This window comes from Callospermophilus lateralis (genome assembly GCF_048772815.1).
Source record: "Callospermophilus lateralis isolate mCalLat2 chromosome 11 unlocalized genomic scaffold, mCalLat2.hap1 SUPER_11_unloc_1, whole genome shotgun sequence".
In the NCBI taxonomy this organism is placed as follows: Eukaryota; Metazoa; Chordata; class Mammalia; order Rodentia; family Sciuridae; genus Callospermophilus; species Callospermophilus lateralis.
In genome coordinates, this window is record NW_027510153.1 from 177,352 (window position 1) to 183,563 (window position 6,212).

The 6,212-nt window shown below is 57.8% G+C and overlaps 2 pseudogenes; both read right to left on the bottom strand.

Annotated features, from left to right (window-relative positions):
• Positions 1–3,396, bottom strand: part of LOC143385924 (sialic acid-binding Ig-like lectin 12) — a 28,002-nt pseudogene extending 24,606 nt beyond the window's left edge.
• Positions 3,397–4,018: 622 nt separating this feature from the next.
• On the bottom strand, positions 4,019–4,963 carry LOC143385925 (myeloid cell surface antigen CD33-like; annotated as a pseudogene).
• Between the last annotated feature and the right edge of the window lie 1,249 nt (positions 4,964–6,212).

A 6,212-nucleotide genomic window follows, 5' to 3' on the forward strand; every position in this document is an offset into this window, starting at 1 on the left:
CAAAAACCGTGGGAACAGAAGACAGCCCACAGCTCTGAGGCGCAGCTTTATAGCACAGAAAGTTACAAAAAAGGGGGATGTCTGCAAAACTCACAGATATCAGGATTTTGACAAGCATAACACAGAGGCAGGCAGTAGGTTAATGGTCAAGCACTTAGGGAGTAAATTGGATTCTAGCATCAGAATTCATAAGGTGCCATTAGAGCTTCAGAGAGGTCCTTTCTGGCCAGGGAAGGCCAAGAGTTATGAGACGTCACTAAAGTTTCAGAGAGGGCTGCTATCTGGTCAGGGAAACCAGGCGTGGGTGAGGTCAAGGCACAGACAGGCATTCCAAGCAAGTTCAGAAATGGCAGTGATTCATAGTAAAGCTGAAGTTAACTTTTCATGCCTTAGTGATGTGATGACTCCCCATCTTAAGAAAAAATTAGGCTGCTTTATCACCCACCTCAAAGGGTGCAAATCATATGTTCTATAATTCCTGTAGCCTATAGTGACCACAAAACCAGGAAATCAGGACAAAGCCATTTCCCCTCCAGGTGATCCACCAACAACAGCCCTCTGCCTCATCCATACCACAGTCCTCACACCCTGGCGCAGGCACAGAGGAGATGCCCAGTAGTGCCCTTGGAGCCTCAGGCCTAGTGGAAGCCTGGACTACAGGGTTGGTGGGAATCCCCCAGCCTCAGGCTGCTTGAGGACTGTTGCATTCTGGGAGTCTTAGGCCAGGCAACACCGAGGACTGGAGATGACCAGAGGTGCAGAGGCAGGAGGGGGCAGAGCTGCGTGTCGGGAGCGGGGTCTGCGCCAGCCAAGGCTCGGATCCCAGCAGCCTGGCCCTGAGGGTGTGGGGGTCTGCAGAGGAGGGAGGATGGCTCTGGGGGAGAGTCCACAGCACAGCCCTGGGAGGCCCTCTCTTCCAGGGTCCCCTGTTCCTCTGTCACTGTCCATGGAGGAAACACACAGAAATTCAAGCCATAGAGGAAGTGGGCTCTTGCTGGACACTGTTACGGGGACAGATGGTGGGAGCTAAGGCAGATCCAGTGAGCAGGGGAGATGATAAACCGGCATGACCAGCATCAGGATGGACAGACATCAGGGAGGCCAGGCTTAGGAAGAAACAAAGGTGCTGAGGGGACCAGGGAGGTACAGCAAGGTCGTGGTGGGGAAAAGAGGAAAGAGAACACTGGAGTCCATAGAGGGGACACACACACACTCAAGGACTGAATGAAGCACAGGAAAACACACCCTTGACATGGGCCCAGGAATATGGCCAAGTTGATGTTCCTGTGACAGATGCATTTTCCTGTACCTCCTTCAGCTATATTGACTCAAGCTCTTGAACCAGAACATGTGGCAGAGCTGTATTTTGTGCTCAGGAGCTGAGCTCACTGACGTGCACACCCAGCTGTGGACATAGGCTCAGGACCATCCACTGCACACTCCTGTGGGCTGAATGGACTCAGTGCTGGTTGGTAGAGGACACCCACAGAACGGGGTCCATCTGGGCAGTGGGACACCCTCACCACCAAGAACAAGGACCCTGAGTGCTACTGGGGACAGACTGCTGTGCATGTTCTGCGTGTGCCCTGGACTGTGCCTCCTCCCACAAGCACTTAGATCAAAGCTGTTGGGGAATAAGAAGAGGAGGCTGTAGGCAGTTCCAGGAGGAGGCTGGGAGAGGGCCTGGGAAGCCCAGTTCTGCTGTGAGAGTGTCACCCTGTCCCTGTGGGGTGAGGGGCAGGTGCTAGAGTCCAGGGATCCTGGGAGGCTGGGGACAGGAGCTCAAGGCAGACGTGAGGCTTCACTGGGGAGAAGTCAGTGGGTTTCCCAATAAGGGGCTCTGTAACGAAGGTGAGGGCACCCAACCCTGCCCTGAGCTGAAGAGGCCCTGCCCCCCAGCCCCAGCGAGGCCCCACCCTACCTGGGCCAGCTCCTCGGGACACAGTTACAGTCAGGTTCTGTGGAGAGTCTGGGGCAGGGAGACATGCAGGCCTGTCAGTGGGAGGCTGGGGGACATCAGCTCTCTGTCCCAGGAGCCTCATGGTGGAGAGGGATGGAGGCTGCATCCTCCTGGCCCAGCCCCCACATGATTTCAGGACCCAGCACCCAGAGTCCAGGGTCTGACCCCTCTCCCTGCTCCCTCAGGGACCAGCCCCATCAGAGACCCAGTTTCCCAGCCCAGCTCTCACATGAGATGTTCAGGTGGACGGTCTTTGTCCTGGTCACATGGGCCCCAGGCAGGGTCACCTGGCAGGTGAGGTTGGTGCCATGGTCCTGGGGCCGCAGAGTGAGGGTGAGCACCGAGGAGTGGATGATGTAGGGGCCCAGGGAGGACACAGAGGGCCCTACCCAAGAGAAGATGGGCGGCGCCCCCTGCTCACAGGCCCAGGGCACAGAGCAGGTCAGGTTTCTGGGATGGCCAGACTCGAGGGTCCCAGGGATGAGGATGTCAGGGGTATGGGTCAGGGCTGGTGAGCAGAGGGGGAAAGGCAGGGTCAGGAGGGAGGGTGGGAGGTGGGGCCCTGAGAGAAGCTCAGGCTCTGACCCAGCTGCTCCCTGAGCCCCTAATGCTTGACCCCAGCTCCCCCAGGGCAGGGTCCCACCCAGCCCTGCCCTGTGACCTCCCTGAGGCTGCTTTGACCTGGTGCCTTACCTGTCACTTGAACTGAGACACTGTCATATATATAATTGAATTTCAAGTGTCCTCTCTCCACCCAAAAGTAGTAGAACCCCGCGTCCATCTTCCTGGCGTCTCTGATGCTCAGGGAGCAGTTGTCGGTTCTTGGGTCCCCAAGGAGGTGGAACCGGCCCTGGGTCTCCTCCCGCACTTTCCGGTCAGAGTCATTTGTGGCCACTGGAGCATCAGTGCTCTTGTCCTGATGCTGGAACCAGTAGCCATGAACTGGGTACCAGTTAGTTCAGCTGTTCCAGGGGTAGGAGAATTGGCAGGGCACATGGACACACAGGCCCTCCTGCACTGTCAGGCTACAGAGGTGTTGGGAACAGGAAACCTTTGCTCAGAGTAATACATCCTTTGAGGTCATTCCCCAGTCTGAGAAGAGCTTGGGACCCAGATGCCTCAGTGTTCAGGAGCTGAGCTCACTGAGTGCACACCCAGCTGTGGACAGAGGCTCAGGACCATCCACTGCCCACTCCTGTGGGCTGGATGGACTCAGAGCCAGGACGGTCAGTTGGTGGAAGACCCCACATAACAGGGTCCATACTTGCATTGGGACACCTTCCTCACAGAGAATGAGGACCCTGAATGCAGTTGACATGCAGTGACTTCTCAGTCCTCAGGTGGACATTCAAATGTTTGCTGCAGCCTGCATGGACACTGGCCACTTCTGGGAGGGACCTAGGCTCTGGGGACCGACTGCTGTGCGTGTTCTGCATGTGCTCTGGACTGTGCCTCCTCCCACAAACACTTAGATCAAGGCTGTTAGGGAATAACAAGAGGAGGCTGGAGGCGGGTCCAGGAGGAGGCTGGGAGGGGGCCTGGGAAGCCCAGTTCTGATGTGAGAATGTCACCCTGTCCCTGAGGGGCAGGTGCTAGAGTCCCAGGGAGCCCAGGAGGGTGGGGACAGGTGCTCAAGGCAGTCGTGAGGCTGAGGGTGGGGAGTGGTCACTGGATTACCCAACAAGGGGCTCTGTGACCAGGTTAGTTCAGCAAGAAGGGGACCCAGCTCTGCCCTGAACTGAAGAGGCCCTTTTCCCCAAGCCCTAGCTAGGCCCCCCACTGCCTGGGCAGCCCCTGGAGAGACACTGACTGCAGAGTTCTCTGCAGCATATGGACAGAAGGGTGGTTTGTTTCCCCTTTTAGTTGGATTGAAGATGAGGCAGCACTCCCCACACCCACCCAGTAACCACAGACACACAAAGGGACAGGGCCTGTGCCCTCCAAGGTCCCTGACTCAACTAGGTCCCCAGGACATGGACACAAATTGTCCTCAGCCTTGGAACCCCAAGCCTCCTTCCCTGACCCTCACATGCCTTGAGACCAAGGTGTCCTGGCCCATTACTCACAGGTGACATTGAGCTGGATGGTTCTCTCTGTGGCCACACCAGCTGCAGGGAACTTCACCTGACAGGTGAGGTTGGTGCCATGGTCCTGGGACCGTGGGGTGAGGGTGAGCACCGAGGAGTGGATGATGTTGGGGCCCAGGGAGGACACAGAGGGCCCTACTCAGGAGAAGGTGGGAGGCATCCCCTGATCACAGGCCCAGGTCACAGAGCAGGTCAGGTTGTTGGGACGGGAAGACTCCAGGGTCCCAGGGATTAGGATGTCAGGGGTGTAGGTCAGGGCTGGTGAGCAGAGGGGGACAGGCAGGGTCAGGAGGGAGGGTGGGAGATGGGGCCCTGAGATAAGCTCGGGTTCTGATCCAGCTGCTCCCTAAGTCCCTAATGCTTGACCCCAGCTCCCCCAGGGCAGGGTCCCACCCAGGCCTGTACTGTGACCTCCCTAAGGCTGCCCTGTAATTGGAACCTCACCTGTCACCTTCACTGAGACCTTGTTGTTATAATAAATCCACCTAAACCTTCCTTTCTCCAACTGTACAAAGTAGGAGCCACTGTCACTGCACTTGGTGTCTCTGATGCTCAGGGAGCAGTTGTTGGTTCCTGGGTCCCTGAGGAGGAGGAAGCTGCCCTGGGTCTCCTACTGCACTTTCCGAGTAGAGTTGGTGGTGGCCACCGCAGAGCCATATGCTATATTGGTCCCTGCACGGAACCAGGAGACAAAGACAGAGCCAGTCTCTGAGCCGCGGTATGAGAAGCTGCAGGGCACCAGGACACACAGACCCTCCTGCATCATGATGGACTTGAGCACATAAACGCTGTATTCTGGATCCTTAGGGGAGCACCCCAGGGGAAGCCGAGGGTCATCACGGTGCACACTCCTTGGCCCCTCTGCACAGGTCCCCTCCACTGCCCACAGCAGGGACAGCAGCAGCAGCCTCAGCATCTGGAGGCAGAGAATCCTGGGCTCCTGGGACTGAGCAGAGCAGAAAGAGCCTGTAGAGGGGAAGCTGCAGGACCCATGGAAGCTGGGGAGGGGCTGAGGCCTGGGCGGTTCTCAGAAGAGGAACCTCAGACCCGCTCACCACTGCAGTCCATCTGCTCTGTGCTGAGGAGGGAAACCCCATAGCCAGAGACCCAGAAGCCTGCCAGAGAGGGGATGAGGAGAGAGGAGACCAGGTCCTGCCCCGTCTTGGGTGCTTCCCTGGAACACTCAGGATGGGACCAGGACCCTGGGGACACTGGGAGTCCGAGACACTGGCAGGGTCCTGGGTCCTCCCACCCCGAGGTGCTGTTCTGTGTGTACTGGTCACACCAGGAGCTGGCCAACTCCTTCTTGGACCTGGGGCCATACTCGTCTCATTCCGTGGAGTGGTCAGACCTGCAGGAGGGACTCTGTAGAGCCACGTCTGAGCACAAGAAAGGCAGAGGGGCACCAGCAAGCCAGACACTCTGCAAACCACCAGGCGCTCCCTGCACTGCTGGTGAGGCCACAAGAGGCTGCCACCTGGTCCCCACCTGGGGCGGCCCACGCAGGAGCTCAGGCCTCAGCTGCCTGCCCAAGAGCTTCAGGTGCTGGAGAGTCGGCCACCTGCCTTGGTAGCATGAGGGAGGGGTTCAATAGGGCACAGAGCTGTCCCAGTGTCCAGTGCAGACACCAGGTCAGTGACCCTCTAGAACAGGGGCCACGGTGTGTCCTCAGGAGAACAGAGCAGGGGCAGTGTCCTCAACCAGAGCTGAGGGGCTTCTCTCCCAAGAGTGCTGCCTGCTGGGTGAGTACTGGGGCCATTTGGGGACTTCCTGTGGCACACATTGGCACTTCCACATTAGTCTGCCTCTCACTGTGATGTGGCCTTCGAGGGAAGTCAGGTTTCCAGAGAGCCCTAGTGGCCCACGAGGACAAGATGCAGTGCTCAGTTCGCGGGTTCCCCTCCCACAGCAGGGGCTCAGGTCTGCTCCACTCTCCTGGCTCCACATATTCCAGGGTCATCGCGGGTTGGCTGTGTCCCCAGGAGCTCCTTTCATGATGGACCCGCACACATGGCTTCTGTGAACACCTCTCACACACTCACCAGGTGACGGTAGGGTTGCTGTCAGGCCTGGTGACAGTGACAGAAAGCTGCTCTAAATATAGAAACACAAGGACAAGCCACTTATTGTGTGGAGGAGAGTCCCCATGTCACTTGGTGAAGATT